Genomic DNA, 22,996 nt, shown 5'->3' on the forward strand with positions numbered 1-22,996 from the left:
AGGTTTCTGGAAATTGATAATGGAATAGAATTGTTTTTCGATAAAATAATGCTCTATATTTTAAAATCAATATTTTAAAATTCTTCATTCAAATATTGATTTCTTTTAAATGGACAAAACTAATCATTTTTTAGGGTAGCACTGTATCTGCTTGAATGAACATTTGTATAGTATCGCGACTTCTTTTGAAATGTGAAAATAGTTGGTCTCGTTTTAGATTTGATCTCAGAACCAGCAGTTATCGAAATATATTACCATAAACTATTTATGTACAGCCTTCTCCACTTTATTTCATTGAAATAACATTATCATTGCTTACATCAATCATTCATCAACTTGACCAAGAATCCTGTTATCCGGGTAACCATCCCTACCGCCGGGCACCTTACTTCCTACTTTGGACGTCCCTAGACCTTTTCCCTGTACCCTATTGCTGTATTAATAGTAGTTTGTGTATGTGTGTGTGCGCGCGCACACACACACACACATTGTTTAAAACATCTATTATTAAATCCTTCCTCCTATGTCAATGTACATTAATCAGACCGATAATTCCTGTAACTGCTATAACAATCCTTTCTTTTACCAGATTATTTACTCTTCATTGCCACAATCAGTGGCATCGATCTTTTATTCAACAACACACTTTTTCTTTATCGTTCTAATCTTGATTTATTCAAGATGCGAAGGGAGAAATTAAAACAATATTATTAATTCTCATTCTATTCAATGATTTTAAAATAAAATAATTCGGTAATTACTTTTTTTTTTAAATTCTATAATTTTTCTTGAAAAAATTTGAAGAACAAAACGTTTTGATAACTCTAAGTTCTTTAGGGAATAGGGATTACAGCTTTATACTTTTGTCTTATGTTCTACCGTTGTTATCAGTAGATTAAATAGGTTTTAACTTCAGTTCTATATCTATTTATTCCCAATTTATTGACAGTTTTTATTTTCAGAAAATATGAAAAGACATTGGTAGCAAACCGTGAAAGCTAGTACCAGTTCGATTGGCATACCATCCATGGTGATTAACTCGATCTACTTTTAATCTATAAAGTAAACCCTAATTGATTTCGTTATCCAAGTCTTCACATCTATTTTGGTGATTATATTTACTCATCATTTTGATAAATACCTGCCTAGTCCTTACTCTTGAGGTTTTTGGTGTCTTTCTTATCAGAAGGCACCCAGCATACATTCTACTCTGCCTTTATATAGGGCACTGCTTTAGGGCTTGTAAATGATATTTCTTTTTTCTTTTTTTCAAATATTTTATCGGGCTCCACGACTGACTATTCTACCATTGAACTACCAACCAGTGATTCAGGGATAGGAATTTCTTCCTGCAAGTCTTGAAGTAATTTTACCTGAAGTAATAAAATGAATACTTAAAAAATCCTTGTTAAGAACTTAAGAAACAGTTATCTCATAATTTCTTTCTTATGTATTGGTAATTGTGGAAAATAAGTTAAGCATAGTTGTTTAGCTCTTGGTCAGCTCCAATCCAGTAGACTAATGAACTGCCAGCCGCGATCATCTCGTCATTTAAAGGTTATCTAGGACTACGTTATCCGGCATATAGTACCTTATGTAAGACGGTCAGGTATGATTTGAGGAAGATGCTGTTTCTGCTGGTAGTGCGATCACGTACAGAACAAACTCCTTAAGTCGTTGTAAAACAATCGTTGAATATATCAAGTAGCTGTTGTAGTTATGCCATTTGACCGGGAATTAATCATGGGTTTGTGTCTACTGTCTGTTTACACACCTCTCCCCCTCTGTGTTTGTCTATCTATCTATCCGTATGTCAAGACAGGTAGATAGAAATGTACAGATAAATATATAAACTGATATACAGATAGATGCGTGTGTGTGTGTGTGTGTGTGTGTATATATATATATATATATATATATATATATAATGTGTGTGTGTATGTATATATATATATATATATATATATATATATATACACACACACACACGTGTGTGTGTGTGTCGTGCAGTACAGACATTTACAAATAGTTGGCATTCTGCCCTCCCACCGTCACTGTCTTGTTGACACACACCAGCTGTTGTCAGCTCTGTCTCTCTGTCATTGCCCTCCATACTGTTTCGTGTTTATTCTTTTTTACTATCCTCACTGCCCATAGTCACCGTCGCCGCCAGTAGCACCTCTAGTACCATTGCTACAACTGTCATTGAAGTCGGAAGGATTTTGTTTACCTGTTGTTTACCTCGTGTCACCTGGTTGTTCTTGTCTGTAATTGATTGTAGGTGAGTATGTGTTGATTTAGGATTTAAGAGACTACACAACATTTAGACAAAGTCATTGCTCCTTCTTTTCTCAGGTTATAGCAGAACTGAAATATTTGGCTTCGTTTCATTCTCTCACAAATTATTGTTGTTAGAGTAAAATTAGGGAAAAATCAATCAGAAATATATTCGATACACTATCAGAATAATTGTATTTCGGGAAATGGCCTTTCTTCCTCTTCTATCACCACCACCACCAAATTGAACTTTGATCAATTATATTTTCACATATCTCTTAATAAATGTGGTTGCATAGCCTGCTTGAAATAGGAATCAAATATATCACTCTAATTACTCCTTATTGTTTGAAAACAGTGAAGTACTAGATATTCAAAGCAAGTAGGGATGGTCATGGCTGAGACGGTTTTAATCTTTGAACTAAACAACAGAGTTGTCAAAAGAAGTTTTGGCGAAGTTCGGGCTTTTTTCTTTCTTTCATTCCTAGTTTTTCTGTTCAGAAAGAATCCGCCCTCCCTCCACAAGACCGTGCAATTTTCCTTGCCCATGATGTTGTGATGGCTATTTCAAAACTCCGTCGGAATTTTATTTATGTTCTCAATAAGCCACGTTAAATAATCCTTTGTTATTTAACAGAAGGTAATCAATACTTGGCAATACTTAATATAATCCTGCCGAAGTTTCATCTTTCCGGGATCTATAAGAACTAGTCAAATGCTAGAGATCAACATAATGAATAGTAACTCCCTCTCCCAACCAAATTTCTGGCGATGTATCACTGTAATAATTCCTTATTGTTATCATCACATATTCTCTCAATGAAAAATTCTTGATGTAAGAACTTAATGCAGGCCAAGCAATATCTTTTTTACTCTGGGCAGTTAAAAACAAAGAAACCAAGCGATATTTTCCCAGGAATATATACTGCTCGACAATTTAAAAGTAAATAGTTGCGTATACACACACACACACACACATCGTGTGTGTGTGTGTGTATATATATATATATATATATATATATATTTACACACACATACATATATATACATATATAGATACATACAGATATATATGCATACACACATACATATATGCGTATATATATATATATATATATATATATACACACACACATATACATGCATACACACACCCATGTATGTGTGTGTGTACACACAAACTGTGAGAGACGTCTGTGAAATGTTTTAAGGTTTACTTAGCAGTTAAACTTTACTCTTACTAATTTTATGGCATGAAGATAACAATATTGTCCAAAGTAGATCAGTTCGCTATCCTTACTGCCATTGACGCAGGTAGACAGGTAGGTAGAAAGACATAGACGATTAGATAGAGAAACATGTAAAAAGATAATAAACAGACATGTAGAGAGACAGATGGTCTTTTATCGAACTGGCTAATTTTGAGTCAATATTTTGTCTATAGATTATTACTTCTTCCTTCATATGTGTGTGACACACTTATGAGTTGGTGATATCACCACGTTGTAGGTTAATTCATCTCGTTTTACACACACAGATATATATCACATGTTAATGTTTCGTTTCATACATGTCCACGTCCTTCTGTTTTTATTAATCCAGATAACTTGTCCTGTTCCCCCTTTCTCCTTTTCGTAGATTGCAATTAAGTTTCTATTTGCTATAAAAACAGATCCTTTTAAGATTGGGAAGACCCCATTGATAGTTTACTTTTAAATTCTACTAGGGATTGTAAAGGGTTATATTGTATAAAACCCTGGATTTCTATGAAACACTAGTGATGTTTGACAGTAAAATTTAACGAAATGTCTGCTGTCATTTCCTTTTCATTATCTATCGGTGTTTTCAAAGCTGTATGTATGGTTATTCTTGTCACTTTACCGAGGAGTATGTCTTTGGAGTGGTTTGATCCACACTTCTAGTATTAACGTCTGTTAATTCCTCATCAGACCTTTAACTATATTTAAAACTTGACAACTAGAGAGCTTCTACGTGGTCACTTCGCCTTCTAAAAACGGGTAGCTAAGTATTCTTAAAATCACATTCAAATATGAAAAATATCGAGGACACATTGATCCGTGTGCGCCAAGGTATAAAAAGGTAGCGTTGTCATAGATGGAATGCTTTCAATCATGTATCAGTTTGATGACTGATATGGGGCTATACAACAAAAGTCGTAGTTAGAGACTTAGAATTTATTTTAATGACAAAATTTGAAGGCATTGCAAGTGAGAGGTTTCGAAAGCCGAAGACAAATGGCGGGAAATAAACAGAATTGAAGCCTAGTCTAGTCTAATGTTCTTCCACGTACAATCACAAATCTTTCTTCAAGGCGGTGCTCCAGCATGGTCACAGTCCTGTTACAGAAACAAGTAAAATAAAATAAAGCTAACGCGACAGCCCTTACGTGGTTTATTGATCTGTTAGATTTAGCAACCGAATATCCCTCTAAGTACATCCTGCTTTTTAAAAAAAGGAAGGACATACTGGATTACATGTTACTGAAAAAAGAAAATGATATTCCCAGCTGGAATATCTCATTATAAGGTTTGCTCTATCAGGGCTTGACCTAGAGCTAAACAACAACAGCAACACATTTTTAAAACTGAAGAATGTTTATTAAACGTGTCTGGTCGTTAACTGATCAAGCGTGAAGTAGGGAGCTGAAACCTACATTTTTCGTGTCAGGTAAACTGGGTCAAGCGGAGTTATGGGCTTGAAGTAAGATTTGAACTTACTATAATAATAGTTTCGTATATAAGCACAAGGTATGAAATTTGGGGGAGGGGTCTTGTTGATAACATTGACCAAAATGCTCAACTGGTACTGTCATTTTTATCACTATCTTTATTGTATTTATTGCTATGCCCTCTGTATTCTTATTGCTTTTAATATTGTGTATTAATATTTTTATTCTTTTCTTCACTCCCCCCATATATAAGCATATCTATATAGCTCTCCCACATATGTATAATAGCAAAGTTTGGTAAATCTCTGATGAAGTGCCACTTGGCACCTTTCGACCATAAATAAATTAGCATAATTCTTACATAATGTATTGCACATAATCTTCTACAAAGGGGTGCTGACAATTTCCTGGAGAGTCAGTTAGTTATGATTTTATTGAACATATTCCCCTCTCAGATTCACACACTTTTTGTAGCAGTCCTTCAGTTTTTATAAGTCCTGTCGATGAACTTGGATAGCTGGGCCGCCGACCAAGCCTTTTGTGATACCCTTAAAGCCAGGAACTTTTCAGCACCTCCTTGTATATTTTTAATTTGGTTTGAAATAGAATGGTACTGAAACAATTGTAGTCAGTATTAAACTAATGCTTTATTTATATCTTCATCTTCTTTGTCTTTATATATAGTGACAGTAAGAAAGAATTGGGTAATGCTTAACATGAGTTTGGTGGTTGGTGAGGCTGTTGTATATGTGGGTGTCTGTTTTATATGTATATGTATGAAGATATGTGTGCATATGTAATCTTCAATACTTTGTGTGTGTGTGCATATATATATTTAATTAGAGGGTATGTTAACCTCATGAAAGGATGGTTGCATCCAAGGAAATACTGGTTCACTACCTAGTGTTGTTGGGGAATGAAATTCGGTTAAAACAATAGGTACATATTAAGCATATAGTTTATATCCAGTTAAGAGAAGAAAAGAAAATGGAGATAAGGAAGTTAACAATTATTTGAAGATAACTAATTTGTTAATAATAATTAACTTCTTTATCTCTGTTTTCTTTTCTTCTTTTTAACTGGCTATAAACTATATATATATATATATATATATATACACACACACACACACACACACACACACACACACACACACACACACACACACACACACACACACACACAGAGTTTGTGTCTGCATATACCATCTTTAGATATGTGTCTATATTTAATTAATTTTCAATAGCATCTAAACAAAGTACACTTGTTATTCCATGAACTTAATAGGCAAACCAGAATTACAAATTGCTCAATAAATATTAGAAAATATAAGAAAAATGATAAAGAATTATAAAACGTTATGTCAGTAATTAAAATTATATAGATGTTGTTGTGGTAGAGAATAAAATAATGGGAAATGGCTAAACTATAAACCATTATTTTATGATTTAATATGTTGTGAAATATTCCCAATATACAGCTGAAGTTGAGAGGAAATATGTGTGAGTGTATGTATGTGTGGGTGTGCATTTAATGAGTTATGCTGTTCTTAAAAAATGTCCTAAGTGGTAAATTTCTTCTTTGGCTTTATGTACCTTGTCACTTGATGTGTTTGCGTGATAGTGATTTCAAACTTTTGACCCCCTTGACTGACGATGGCAAGTAAGCCAAAACTTTGAGGTAGGTTTTCTTTATAAAAATGAATAAATATGGTATTCTACTAAAAAGTATTGAGTGATCCTTCAACTATTTGTATATACGACTTTATATAAAACTTACTTTGGATGGATGGATGGGTGGGTTTATGGATGGAGGGATGGATCGATCTATCTATCTTTCAGTTTCTGTCTTCTAAACCTACCCACAAGGCTTTGGTTGAACTGAAGCTGTAGTAGAATACACCAATGTGCCATTCAGTAAGACTGAACCTGAGGCCACATGGTTGCTAAACAAGATTCTTAACCACAATGCCATACTTGCACCCCTCCTCCACGCATCTTTATTTGTGTTTTAAAGCTACTATTAGTTTCATGTTAAGAAAAATGTCTTAATATGTTAATTTTTCTAGCCAATCACATGGAGGGTTGGTGGTCATCTCCATTTTGGATATATATATGTGTGTGTGTGTGTGCATATATATATATATATATATATATATATATGTATATGTATATGTATATATACTTGATTTAAAAGCAGCAGAAATATAACAAAAGCTGTTACTCAGAGTTTCACATTCCTGTTCGTCAAACAGTTTTGTTAAAATGGAACAGAAATAACAATATAATCAAAACTAGTTAAAGGATATACTTTTAAAAATGGATTTGTTTCATTGGTCCTTTCAATTAGCGGTCTTAAGCATGCAATGAACAAAATAAAAGAATTCAATATAAATTCATCCTATTATAAAATCGAAGAAAACCTTAAATCGAAGAGTGGATTCAAAATACATATTGTAAATAATTATATATGAAATATAAGTCAATTAATACATTAAAATTAAAATTTTCAGGCTGCATTACATAAATATTTTACAACTGTATATACCCATACTATAATATACATATATACATCAAAATACACAGATGCATGCACATAGTTATATACATATACAGGCATATATATGTAATACATAAATATATGCACAAATACACATATATGCATGCAACCATGCACGCGCACAAAAATCTCTTGGTATATACATATACAAGTCAGTTATAACAGACAAGAGAGATAGGAAGTATATTTTAAATGTAGGGAGGAGGAAAAAAGAAAAGAAGAACCCTAAATGTAACAGCTAGTGAAAGAAATACATATTTACAATATGTATTTTAAATCTATTCTTCGATTTAAGGTTTTCTTTACAATAGGACCAATGAAATAAATTCATTTTTAAAGGTGTATCCTTTAACTAGTTTTGATTATATCGTTATTTCTGTACCATTTTAACAAAACTGTCCAATGAACGGGAACGTGAAACTCTGAGTAACAGCTTTTGTTATATTTCTGCTGCTTTTAAATAAAGCATATTACTCTACCTCTGGTGTTTGAGTACTCTTTTTTCCACCTTGTTTCACATTTATGTGCTTACTCCAGTATATATATATATATATATATATATATATATATATATATATGAGAGAGAGAGTGTGATGTATAGATGTATATCTCTATCAGAGAAAATGGTGCCCCAAATGAATATTATCATCCCAAACTGATTGATTTATTAACCAGATGTTTCAAGTCACAGTTATTACCAACTGTTTCCTGAGTAATTAATGTTTTCAAATGTGCAATGAAATGCATACACATACATACCTAACTAAACTGTTACCAATCATAATGAATGATAAAATAACATTTTTATTACTTTGTTTTAAAAGTTCTCTGTGCAACCAAAATGTGCCCACTTCACACATAAATTTTCATGGATCAATCGTACCTAGGTATTTATCCTTATCATTATTCAATTTACAATACCTCATTGTATTTGTTCACAAAATTCTGAAACCATCAAAGATCTGCAGCTACTGTTTGACTACTTTTACTAAGGAGGTTTAATGAGACCAAAATATGTCTGAAGTTGTCACCACACCACAATAGATGACTCATTCTCTACTACTTTCTATATTTAATTAATATTTTATAATTATTTCCCCCCACCATTTTGACCAGAATTAGTCATTTAGCTAGTGATTGTTGTTACAAAAGGTATAATTTTATCGTCATTATCCTCCTCATCATCATCATTTTTATGTGTGCTTTTTTCCATGTTGTGATGGTTTGGATGACACTTGTTGAGGCAGTATTCTACAGCTTGTTTTCAAGTATGGTACTTCATTGCATGATTCCACACAAATTGTTATGCTGTTGGTCTTTTTGTTCATGTGACATCACTTCTGGCTGAATGGTGTCAATGTGAAGATATACAGAGATAAAAACACATGCACATATACAACTAGCTCCCATAAAGTTTCTACATTGCTATATTCATTTTACTGCATCCATTTTATTATCAGTATGGATATTTGCAATTAGTGGAAATTTCTAAGTTAATCTAGGTTAAGATAGAAAGTTTATCATTTAAAGACTAAATCATCATCATCATCATCATCGTTTAACGTCCGCTTTCCATGCTAGCATGGGTTGGACGATTTGACTGAGGACTGGTGAAAGCGGATGGCAACACCAGGCTCCAGTCTGATTTGGCAGAGTTTCTACAACTGGATGCCCTTCCTAACGCCAACCACTCAGAGAGTGTAGTGGGTGCTTTTACGTGTCACCCGCACGAAAACGGCCACGCTCGAAATGGTGTCTTTTATGTGCCACCCGCACAAGCCAGTCCAGGGGCACTGGCAACGATCTCGCTCGAAAATCCTACAGGAGCCAGTCAGGCGGTACTGGCAACGGCCACGCTCAAAATGGTGCATCTCATGTGCCACCCGCACAAGAACCAGTCCAGGGGCACTGGCAACGATCTTACTTGGCTTGCCGGGTCTTCTCACGCACAGCCCATTTCCAAAGGTCTCGGTCTTAATCTTAATACCTCTTATACAATTGGCTTGTACCTTGGACAGCAAGATGTCTCCAATTATTCTGGTTTTAGGCATAGCTGCATCTTTTCAGGGGATGCTAAGTTGCTTCAGATCTTCTTTGAAGGTTGTGCACCATGTCTTCTTGGGTCTCCCTCTCTTTCTTCATCCCTCTACTGGTACCTTCTTCTGGCAGTTAGAAAACATGACCTATAAGTCTCTTTATGCTGCAATCTCCCTCTGGCTGCAACAGATTGACTCATCTCAGGACTTCAAAGTTTGTGATTCAGTCCTTGTAAGTTACTTTGAGTATTCTGCATAGATACCATTGGTGTAATGCATTCAATGTCTAAGTATCTTGGCAGTCATTTTTCAAGTTTCTCCTACATAAAATGTTGATAGGACAATGCTTTGGTACAACAGGATCTTCATATGGCTGCTAATCGAAGGGCTAGCTCAGGTCTTGTTCATTCCTCTGAACACTGCTGTTGCACACTAGATTCTGGAGTTGACATCTGCTTCAGAACTCCACTCTAGTAATAATGCTATGCAGGTAGGTGAAGTGGACATTAAAATAATAATATGATTAGTGTTATCATTTATAGAGAAGTGATGTTGATTGAATTACTTCAATATATTACAGGTACTAATTTTGTTGATCATGGAATGTTTGACTGTAAAGTTAACTTTTACCGGATTTGGATTCAAAATACTTGGCTATTTAATCTTCGCTTTTTACCATTTCTTTCAAATTTGTCATTCTACTTAATTAGACTAGTTAGTAAAAGTATAAGCATTAGGATTGATCAAATACACCTAATCCATGAAAATACATGATGATCAGTAGCGAACTGGGTCTAAACATATTGGTTGCCAGGAGACTAAGGGGACCCACTCACAACTACAATATTATCATTTAATTTTTATTACGAATAAATAAAATTTTCCAAAAATACATGAGTAGAAACAAAACAGTGCAATTCAAATTTTTGAAAAAAAATGTATATTTTTCAATAATTACATTGAACATGTGCTGTTCATATTACTGATAGTTTACAGTTAATACCAATTGTAAATTCAGAATGAATTTTTAAATAAATATTTTGGTGAATATGTAGTGTACTGTTATGTTGAAATTTTTTAACCAAACTGAAAATAAAGACCAATAAATTTATAAGTCAATTTCATTATTTTTAATGAAGATTTTTTACAGTCAAAGAGATAGCTATGTTTGCTTATGAAAATCATGACATGGTAGCCAATACCACATCTTCATACATACACATCATTTGTTTGTTTGTTTGCTCTTTACAAAAGAGATTTCTTTAAAAACAACTTGTTAATATGTTGTTTTTAATTAAACGTACATATACCAAGAATTCTATCACCACTACTTCAATTACTCCAGTCCATCTAAAAATAAAGGATAAATTTACATGATTTTGATTTCTTCTACTTTTAATATTTTACTTCTTTCTATTATTCTTTTTCCCTGATCTTGCCATTACTTTTTTTTATAAAGCCCTTGTAACATTTTCAAAATAGCAGTATATTATACATGTACCAATTTTTTAAAGTTCTAAATAATTGGTGGGTATTTTAAAATAGTTTATACATTAACAGATAGTTCAAATGTACAAAACTTGTATTACATGCAGTCCACTATATTAAGAGCAATCGTTTGAGTTTTTCAATAACTTCCTTCTCATAAGTACATTTTACAGAATGATGATGTGGAAAAGTAACACACATGTGGTACATTGCTGGGATCTAAGCAACAAAAAAACATTTGAAATTTAAATTCCACCCCACCAACCAAGTGAGGCCATGAAAAGTATGCTGTTAAAATAACTTATCTTCTAGATATCTTTTTTAAATCACTGTGGATAAGTTCCTGCACTGATTGTTGACTCTCTAATATTTTAAGATTATAAACAGAAACAACTGAATGTGAAAAAATCAGAAATTTTCAAATTCTTTTTTTTTTAATAGCATAAATGGGCTTATGGGGAGAAAAATATTGAAAAACATCAATACATGTGACAGTGACAAAGGTGGTCATAAGATGTGCTAGAAACAACAGTTAAATCTTCTTTAAATCACATATCTTTTCTTGTGAAAATATAAATTTTTTTTTTTTTTTTACTACAAAGGCTTCTCCTATCGTTTTTAAATGTATACTATAATAAAAATTGGCCAAAATCGGTCCAGATGGGAGTAAGGAGGGGAAGGGAGGGAGGTGAGAAAAAATTAGGCTGTGGTGAAAAAGAAATTGGAAAATCACTGTCAAAATAGAAAAAAATCAAACATGTGGGTGTTCTGATCCGAAACTCCACCATTATTGAAATTGGTCATTACTCACTTTTGCCCCAATTAAGACATTTTTTTGAGAATGGAAAATTATCGGGTCTAGTCTTTTCCTTTTGCAAAATGAGCCCCTTTTAATTTTGCTCAGATTGCTTTCAATTTTGGTGTATTGATGCAACTCTGAATTTTGATTACGATCAACCAATTACTTTATCTCGTAAATTAAAGAATTTGATGTTATTCGGAATTAAAGTTGGGAAATTTGGGTAATTTTAGCCAATTAACGGACAGTGTGGCATGAGCAGCTTGTTACCATGACAACCACATGCTGTGTTGTGGTTCATTTGTTCTATGTTGATTTTTCACATTTGATCCTTCACACCACGAGATTCTTTTCACCTAAGTGTTTTCTTTTAATTTTTTTGTGTTAGTATATTACATATTTTTCTGTACTTTTTCTGTGTTAGTATTTTTACATATTGTTCGTTTCATGTAATCATTGATGCAGATAGCTGGATTTATGATTTCACTAGGTTAATTCTATTCATAAAAATTTAAATTAAGAATATTTCTTAAAATATTAGCTTTACATTTCAATAGCTTAACTGAAATTTAGCCCACGTAACAGGAACTAAGAGGAATATCATGGAACAGAGAAACTGTGGGTGATACAGATAATTTGACATTATTTTTGAATTCTGCATGCAAAAACATAAGATACAGGTATTCTTCTCCTTGGGACAAATTCTTTGTTGACCAGTGTTATTCTTATTGTAGTTTACAAATCCAAGCATGAAAATGTTACTCAGCTTTGGAGTTTTGGAGATAGATGCCCCCTTTCACACACACACATGCACGCACTTATATATTAATTATGTACACATATACATGTCAGGTACACATAATACTGAAATATGCAGAAAGGCTGCACCAGGCTCCAATCTGATCTGGCAATGTTACTACAGATGGATGCCCTTCCTAACGCCAACCACTCCTAGAGTGTAGTGGATGCTGGCATCGGCCACGTTCGGATAGTGCTTTTACGTGCCACCGGCATGGGGAAGCAGTCAGGCAACACTGGCAGCGACCCACGCATGAATGGTGCTTATTGCATGCTGCCAGCACTGATAACGGCCACAACTACAATTTCCATTAGATGGTGATTTGATTTGATTTTGATTTACTTGACTCAGTAGGTCTTCTCAAGCACAGAAAGTCGCCCGGCGATTCAGCAGATCATACTAGCCTCATTTCTTTCAAGCCTACGCATGTCTTCTATATATATATATATATATATATATTTTTTTTTTTTCTACAGAAAATAAAGGAATTCTTGAATGCAGGATGGCTGTGAAGACAGCTTAGAAAATTAGGTAAATACCCTTTAGAAGATGAAAGAAAGTGGCCAGCAAGATTGCAAGCTTCTACAGAGAATCAAGCCCTGTACCTTGTCTATACATATAAATTTGACATGGACGATTCTTTCTTGTCTTGGTATTCACGGTTAAACGGCTGGGTGGAATTGCGTGAAAAATTACAGAGATGTGTAGAATGAACCAGTGGTGATGCTGGGCTTTGTATTTTTCATAGCTCCCATGGTTACCGAGATAATCTACTATAATAATACTCATGTGTTTATGAATGAGAAAGGAAGGGATGATGTTATACTTGGTAGTGGGATGATGAAAATTGTACACTAAAAAAATAAATCTGTGTAAATATATGTGTGTATATGTAAAAGGCAGGGTATGTGAATGTGTGCGTGTGCATGCGGAATGGAAGTGGGATGGTTCATCTTTGTTCGCTTAGTATTTGGGTTTATTTTTTTGATTTGGTTGAATCTTGGTTGTTTTTTTTTTGGTCAGTTATTTTTAGCGTTTTGACAGAAAAAAGTCATTCTAAAATTATTTTTTAATGTAAGCATGCCCAAACAAGTCGAATGCTTATGCAGAGAACAGGTTTTACAGCCACATCATCCAAACCGACCGGGTGAAACCAGGCTTAGCTGCTAGTTCTCATATATATATATATATATATATATATATGCTATTATTAAATTTCAGTGATATTTCTCTGTTATGTTTTTATGTTCATTAACTCTTCCCAGACCGTTGGTGAAAGGGCAACAAAACTCAAACCAGTAACTTCCCTAATCCCAAGCCTAAGGAGGTTTATGTTTTTTCAGGGCCCCTATTTTTACTGCATTTTAAACTAAATACATGGCATTGGCAACCAAATCGGAGCAATAACATTGAATTTCATACTGTGAACCCTCAGGGAGTATCGTAAAGAGGTTCAATTTCTGAAGGCCGCTTAAATGAGGCTCCACTGACCCCTCTATTTTTCTTGCATTTACCTCACTTCTACACTTATTGATTAAACCATGATCTGCATCAGTGCTTAGCACATTTGCAGAAATAAGTTTGGGCTTTCCAAATACCTTCACATACATCCAAATCAAGATAAAGAGTTATAACAGGTATGTTTCAAGTGTGGTAGTGTGGAAGCTTACATTAAGACAACCTATGAGGGACACATTTCTACATGTAATGTCATGGAGAAAGAGTTTTCTTTATTCCATATCTGGAACAGAAATGAAACAATGTGGTGTTTGTTGCTTTCCCAAGCATGTAATACAATACATTAAACGGCATGTGAGCCCAGAACATGAAACTCTATTGAATGATGCTATGGAAAAATTATATCTTTTATTTGGTCATTGCGTGAGAGAACTTAATCAATGCAATAGGATTGATGAAATAATGTTCAATTTACATTTAGAAGATGCTATGGTTATGGATTTCAAAATGAAATTCGAAGCTATATACTATAGGGAAAAAACTACAGATTTTTACGGTAAGAAAGGGTCATTCGTGGCATGGAACCATGATGTATACATGATACACCGCTGAAAAACGGCGTAAAACTGAAAATTTAAAGGATTATCGTATCACTTACTTTGCTCACATTTCTACTGGGGATAGTAAGCAAGACCATGTGGCTGTTATGTCCTATTTTGAAGCAGTATGTAGACAAATATCGACCAAATTTCCATACATTCGAAATCTTTATGTACAGTTTGACAACACAAGATTTTATAAGAAGAGAAACTTATTGTTTACATTATATAAAAGTGTAGATAGATAGAACCTTAAACTTTGTACTTTTGTACACACTGGTGTACAAGATGGTAAAGGCAGTATTGACACTCATTTTGCTACAGCTATGAGGCATGTAATATTGGTTCAGATGTTATAACTTCTGTTGTATTAGTCGATGCTTTAAATGCTAATGGCGGTGTAAGTAATACAGTGGCAGAATTGGTTGGTATTGATAGGCCTGCTGTTGAACAGTTTGAACAGGAAAACTTAGAGATAATTGGAAAATTACAAAACATAGGTGATCATATGGAAGTACTGTTTGATTTGACAAGAAATTCCACTTCAGTTTATGAAAATTTGAACTTACCATTGACAGCAACATACAACCTTATCAATGGCACTACGAACAATGTAAATGAAGGAAATTGTGAAAGCGAATCTGATGAAGAAGATTATGCTTCCAATGAAAATGAAATATTTAATACAGACACTGTTGAAGAAATTGGTGTAGTAGAGAAAGGTAGAGGCAGCTTAACAAAATGTATTGTTTATAGTGTTGAGGGGAATATCCCAGAGAAGCATTGTATTGGACTTGCAGTAGCATCAAATATTAATGATTTTGATATGGAATCAGATGATGAAAATCCTCTTCAATGTAATTTCTGTCATAGGAAATTTGCAACTGCCTACAAAATGGAAATCCATAATTGCAAGGGAGCCTTAGGACAACAAGATTTAATCAGTCAAGCTATTGTTTATGCTAAAGATATATATGAACAGCATCAATTTGAGGTGATTAATACTAGTTCAAATGCTGAAGAACTTAAGATGTTTGATCTCATTCATGAAGTGATCCAGCATAATAATGAGTGTTATGGATTTGAAACAGGATGGGCAAGAACAAGAAAGCATAGTAATAAGTATGGTCGAAAGTATGTGGATCCATTTAAACAAGAAATTATTGATATGTTTTATTTTGAAAACGAAGCTATGAAATGTGGTCCAGGTAAAATATTAGTGGAACTTAAACGTAGACATCCTGGACGTTTGGATTTACCATTGGAAACAGAAATTCACACTGTTATTTCATCCTTGATGGCAAAGAAAAGAAAGGGACAATCAATATCGTATAATGCTAGCCATGGAATTCACGAGCCATTCAAGTCAACAGTGCTGGAAATATTTTGGGAAGATCTTAATATTACACCATGCAGGGCATTGGAATTGCTCCAACAAAGACATCCTCCACACGATGATATATCCACGTATCCAACTGAGGCAAAGTTAAAGAGCAAAATATCTTCTTTAAAGGTTAAGTATAGGAAAACAGGTGAAGTACCTCAGAGATTTAAAGAAAACATTGTAACTTTTCGAAAAATTGACATTTTCGAGAATTTTATAAATATGTGACACAAAATATATAATACTGCAGCTATAACACGATTTTACTGAGTTTTGGTAGTTTAGATCTCTACAAAACTGGGTCAAACTTCCATACTCTGAGTCTTGTAATGATTTTTTAAAAAAACCCCCAAAAAAACAGGCACTTGCCTATTAGGTAATTGAAAGGATGTATAATTTACATTAAATTATAAATTTAGTCTTATAACGGCCAATTTATACTATGAAATTGTATTTATGCTGAAGAACTTTCTAATTACCGACAACTAAATTATCAATCATTGGTCATGGCTGAATGAAAAATTACTGTAAAAACCCATGTAATTTATACACTTTTTTTGCAAAAATAAAAATAAACTTTAGTGGGTGCATAAATTACATGAGTAGATTGCTTCCAGAATTTTTTTTGTTGAAAAAAGACGTACAAAACAAACATTCGTACCGGAAGTTGACTCATTTAATGTCAGAATAGGTTTTTTACAGAAAAAATAATGACTTAAATATAATGAAGTTGATTTTTATTTATGCTAGATGGTATAATGCTTACTTTTTCTATATAAATTTACTAAAACCATTAAGTGGTTTACTACTCTTTGAAGTCTGATGTTCATGCTGGTAAACATGGTTCGGGTCATGTTTTACATTGCTTGGTGTTTCTACCCATTGCAATGGAGCACCATTAACATACATAGTGATAGGGATATTCCTGACTGAAAAAAATGTAATGATATGGATAATCTTGATTGTATGTTTTTATTTTTGTCTGTTTATTACTAGGCACAGTTTTAAGTTTGTCATATTGTTTACACCAATTTTGAACGTTGGCTACATTAACATGAAAATACCTTCCAGCAGCTCTATTGTCACATTCAACATACTTAATTTCCCCTTCGCAGTAAACGATTCATAAGTTCTGCCCATACTGACAATAATGGTAATGACAAATTTTTAAGTTTGCTTAACATTTTATAAGTGTGGAAGGGATTAAAATTTCAATACTCCGTATCAAAGGTTCTGACAAGAATAGGCAGAAAAGAATTCTGTTTACATAATCAGTTTGATTGGTTACCTTCCTCTGTCGGTTGAGTAAAATGTCTTCCAAGCTGATGTGCAACACCTGTGTGTATTTATCAGCTTTGTTTTTTTTAGTAACTCTTATGAACAACTTTTCCTGTGATTGTGATTTGAGAAGACATAGAGCATTATGCTAAAGATCAGAATAATTTCTTGTGGGCAAAAACCATAAAATAAAGTTTATTATAAACAACACAAACACTTTGTAATTTAATAGCTTTCATTGTGATACCTGTTAAAAAGAAATTATTTTTATTTAATGAAATCTAATCATAAGTTAATGAAATTATACTAAATACAACTAAATTGAAAACCTTTTGCTGCTGGCTACATGAGTAGAAGCTTTTTTTTAACAAATTTTATCCTGAAAATTACCTACATAAATTACACAGGTACGCAAATTACATGGGTTTTTACAGTATATAGGTTGTCATATACTTTTTCATTTAACCTTGTCTGATGTTTGGCAATTTAAATAGTTTCATACTGAAGGTTTTTCAGCATGAAACTATTCAGTAACATAAATTGGTTGTTATGAGATTAAATTTATAATATTATTTAAATAACACACACGATGTGTGTGTCTGAGAAAATTTTTTTTTTTTCACATCAAACTTATTTCTTAGCCTTAAGTTGGAAAAGACTGATTAAATATTTTTTTCTGTCTGTAGATGATAATCCAATCATTTTAGGGTTAAACAAATTTTTCAAACCAATTCAAACACTTTTATAGTTTGTTTTATGTATTTAATTTATATTTAACAATTGCAATGTAATATTATTTGGTTAGGTTTCCAGAAAGCATTTTCTTCGTATTTGCAGAGTTGACATTTTCAAATTGTTGCGTCACTTTAGCAAATGTTAAACTGGCTTCTAATAAAAAGTTCTCTTTTAGTGACAAACTTGTTAACCAAGTGCTAAGTACCTACTACAATATTTTGTAGTAGGTAAAGTGGCTTGTAAATGTTGCAATAAAGTTTATTACATCCCCTGTGGGAATATTTCTGTTTTCTAGTAGCAGCATATTGGTGTAGAAAATCACAGATTTTTTTAAAGGAAAGAATCACTTGTTCAGATTGGAATTGCCTGCTTTAGTGTTGTATGAAAATGTAAGACACTATTGTTAGAATTCCATGTCAGCATGGAAAAACTGGATGTAAAACACCGATCAGACACCCATAATACACCCATGTGCATTAGTGTGTGTGTGTGTGCATGTCTATATATATATATATATATATATATATATATATATATATATATATATATATAGTCAATCCAAACATGAACAAGCACGAAAAAACAACAACGCGAGGACGTGGAATAAGTACAGTGTTATTTGACGCGCAGGAAAAGAAAGAGGATTTCACGTTTCGAGCGGAGCTCTTCATCAGAAATATAGGGAAAGGAAAATAGAGAAAGAAAATTGCCAACGATGCACACGCGGTCACGGCTGTTTTGTTATCAGTATTGCTTCACCATAAAAAACAGAGTCTTCACATGTACATGCATTATATTTTAACAAATATCGTCTGTTAATTATACAACAAATGAATCTTTAATTAAAATGCAGGAGGGTTTTTCTTTGTTTTATTTTGCACAAGAACATTATGATTTTTCAAGTGAGAGGTGTATGTTATTAATTTTAATATTTTTAATATAATCTTAAACAATATCTATTTCTGCCTCCATCGCCACTTGTCTTTTATTTTCCCCTTCTATAGTTGGTTAAGTAATTTCTTCCTAGTAATGCTACATTGGTTGTGTTTGTACCATTAGTAACTTTAACTAAATATTCCCGATCTTCTCCTTGTAAGCTTGCATATTATTATTATTATTATTATTATTATTATCTTAACTAAATATCCTGTACCTTGCGTTAATATCCGTATATTATTATAATATATTACAAGGCTATAATGCTTTATTTATTTTTTATATTTACATTCTTCGCTTTAAATTAGTATGTTATAATTTTTTTCCTTAAGGGGAAATTTTTATATGATGAACTCTCTTGATTCTTTCCCTTCCTCCACATTTGGATTAGCTTATAGTTTACGGCTTCAGTTTACTTTGCTGTGATTAATTTTGCCCCCTCCCCCTATTTTAATAATTTAATTTAAACCTTTAGTATAGCGTTTATAGCCCACCCTCCCGTTATAACTCTATGTAAACCAGTGTTCTTACTTCTAACGGTCTCTTACTTGGCCATATAATATAATTTTATAACTCGTAAGTTACCTTATCATTTCGCATTTGTCTTGCTTCTATATGTTGGCTCCCTGATGATGAATATATGTGCAATTCCAGCAGCTCTTACTTCTTTGGAGTAGAGTGCACATATATTTTGAAACATATGTAGGAATATTTATATGCATTTTGCTCCATTTATTGTTATTATTCATATCTACTCAAAATGCATCGCTTTAACTTGATATCTCTACCTATAAAATGGGTGTGATATCCTGTTTTTTTGGTGTGATTTTTGCTACCCATGGTAACCATTAACATATTTACATTGTCAAGGTTTTTTAAAACTGAAATAATATTAATATATAAATAAACTTATATATATATATATATATATATATATATATATATATACACACATATATATCTCTTTTACTTGTTTCAGTCATTTGACTGCGACCATGCTGGAGCACGGCCTTTAGTCAAGCAAATCGACCCTAGGACTTATTCTTTGTAAGCCTCGTACTTATTCTATTGGTCTCTTTTGCCGAACCGCTAAGTTACGGGGACGTAAACACACCAGCATCGGTTGTCAAGCGATGTTGGAGGTAGACACACAAACACACACACACACACACATATATACATATATACGATGGGCTTCTTTCAGTTTCCGTCTACCAAATAGTAGAAGGCACTTGCCCAAGGTGCCACGCAATGTGACTGAACCCAGAACCATGTGGTTGGTATGCAAGCTACTTACCACACAGCCACTCCTGCGCTTTAAATATAGCATTCATTGGACACTAAACTCGGCTTGCGAAGACCAGTTGGGGCAAGCGAAGTGAAATCGTGATGGCACTTGTACCAGTAGATCACTAAGAGCACCATCCGAGCATGATTGTTGCCAGAGCACCAGCTGTCTGGCTTCTGTGCCGGTGCCACGTAAATAGCACCATTTGAGCGTGATCATAACCACACACTTGGGCACGTGAAAAGACATTCGAGCGAGTTCGTTGCCAGTACCACTGGACTGGCTCCTGTGCAGGTGGCACGTAAAGTACACCATTTCGAGCGTGGCCGTTGCCAGTACCTCCTGACTGACCTTCGTGCCGGTGGCACCTAAAAGCACCCGCTACACTCTCGGAGTGGTTGGCGTTAGGAAGGGCATCTAGCTGTAGAAACTCTGCCAAATCAGATTGGAGCCTGGTGTAGCCATCTGGTTCACCAGTCCTCAGTCAAATCGTCCAACCCATGCTAGCATGGAAAGCAGATGTTAAACGATGATGATGATGATGATGATGCATATATAGGTAATATGAGGTAATATACCATGAGTGCCTATGGATACATCTATCCCTTAGATGGTTGCATAATCTCTAACTTATATCTTACTTGACATATATATATACACACACACACACACACATATATATACAAGGATATACATACATACATACACACATATATGTATATATATAAAGGGACTCTCACTCAGAGTAAAAGGCAGACTGTATGACGCATGTGTACGAACAGCCATGCTACATGGCAGTGAAACATGGGCTGTGACTGCTGAGGACATGCGTAAGCTCACAAGGAATGAAGCCAGTATGCTCCGTTGGATGTGTAATGTCAGTGTGCATACCCGACAGAGTGTAAGTATCTTGAGAGAAAAGCTGAACATAAGCATCAGTTGTGGTGTGCAAGAGAGATGATTGTGCTGGTATGGACATGTGGTGAGAATGGATGAGGATAGCTGCGTGAAAAAGTGCCACACCCTAACAGTTGAGGGAACCCGTGGAAGAGGTAGGCTCAGGAAGACCTGGGCTGAGGTAGTGAGGCAAGACCTTCGAACATTGGGCCTCACCGAGGCGATGACTACTGACCGAGATCTTTAGAAATGTGCTGTGCGTGAGAAGACCCGGCAAGCCAAGTGAAACCAAGTGAGATCGTTGCCAGTGCCCCTGGACTGGCTCTTGTGTGGGTGGCACATAAAATACACCATTTTGAGCGTGACTGTTGCCAGGACCGCCTGACTGACCTTCGTAGGATTTTCGAGCGAGATCGTTGCCAGTTCCCCTGGACTGGCTCTTGTGCGGGTGGCACATAAAATACACCATTTTGAGCATGGCTGTTGCCAGTACTGCCTGACTGGCCTTCGTGCGGATGACACGTAAAAGCACCCACTACCCTCTCTGAGTGGTTGGTGTTAGGAAGGGCATCCAGCTGTAGAAACTGCCAAATTAGATAGGAGCCTGGTGTTGCCATCCGGTTTCACCAGTCCTCAGTCAAATCGTCCAACCCATGCTAGCATGGAATGCGGACGTTAAACAATGTTGATGATAATGATGATGATATATATATACACACACACACACACACACATATACACACACATATATATACACACATATACATACATACATACATACATACATACATATATATATGCATACATGCATATACAAACGTATATAAATACATACAGAAAGTAATAGAAATGAAACTAATATATACAGATACATTATGAAAGTATAAATAGAGATGTTATTGTTTCACTTTTGACACTTAATACAGAAACAGTCTAAGAGATAAGAGACTGCTCTGGAGTCACATTAGGCTAGAAGTTGAAAATTTTTTTAGCCCATGATACCGCATGGGCCCTAAATAAGGCATGTGTAAAATTTGAATGAAATCTATTGGGTAGCTCTCAAGTTTTAGTGATGCACACATACAGACAGACAGATACACACACACACAAACACACACACACATTCTCAGCTTTATATATATATATATATATATATATATATATATATATATATATATATATATGGATTATCAACAGATGCAAGCTTCAATGGGTTAACTAAAGCCTGTAAGGCAATATTTTCTCACAGTACTTATTAAAACATGACCTAATTTTGATTAGCTATTATTTTAGCATTTATTACTCCCACTCTGTTTACCTTTCTGCTGCTGCTAACTGTGCCATCTCTCCAGTCCTGCTGTTTAGGAAGTTAGTTGTCTTTAATTTACTTTCAGATATATTCTGTCATCAGTATCTTAAATAGAGTGCATGATTTAACTGAAGACTTTTTATGTGAATATTGTTGAAGCAGAATTTCCATTTTAAGCACTAATTATTATTTTAGTGAGTGTACAAGGTCTTTCTTCTTCCTGTATAGTATTACTTCCTTATCTTGCAGTCAATTCAGGACTGGCAAGAAAGGGGACATGTCAAAAATAAGGTAAAAGACCAAATAGTGTTCTACTTTAACCGCCATCCTGAAAATACCATTTGATATACAAATATCTTTAAATTCAAGGCCACATATCTATATAGGCATGGTGTATATAGGGATGCTTTGAGTTGTTTCCCTGATTTATATTTGTCAAACTTGTGAATCTAACCATGACCTTGA

The 22,996-nt window shown here is 34.1% G+C and overlaps 1 protein-coding gene across 17 annotated transcripts in view; it reads left to right on the top strand.

Moving 5' to 3' along the window:
- The window catches only part of LOC106869304 (pleckstrin homology-like domain family B member 2), a 458,421-nt gene that overhangs the window by 2,114 nt on the left and 433,311 nt on the right, over window positions 1–22,996 (top strand). For 8 of the 17 annotated variants that reach the window (XM_089352365.1, XM_089352378.1, XM_089352380.1 and 5 more), the window contains exon 1: window positions 1,986–2,281. The exons of 5 other annotated variants lie outside the window; for them this stretch is intronic. The gene's annotated coding sequence lies outside the window, so the exon portion shown is untranslated. Of the gene's footprint in view, window positions 1–1,977; window positions 2,282–5,075; window positions 5,101–22,996 lie in introns of those variants that run through there. 4 more of the 17 variants (XM_089352370.1, XM_089352375.1, XM_052967730.2 and 1 more) reach the window with 2 other exon arrangements.

This window comes from Octopus bimaculoides, chromosome 5, assembly GCF_046866305.1.
Source record: "Octopus bimaculoides isolate indiv1 chromosome 5, ASM4686630v1, whole genome shotgun sequence".
Taxonomy (NCBI): domain Eukaryota; kingdom Metazoa; phylum Mollusca; class Cephalopoda; order Octopoda; family Octopodidae; genus Octopus; species Octopus bimaculoides.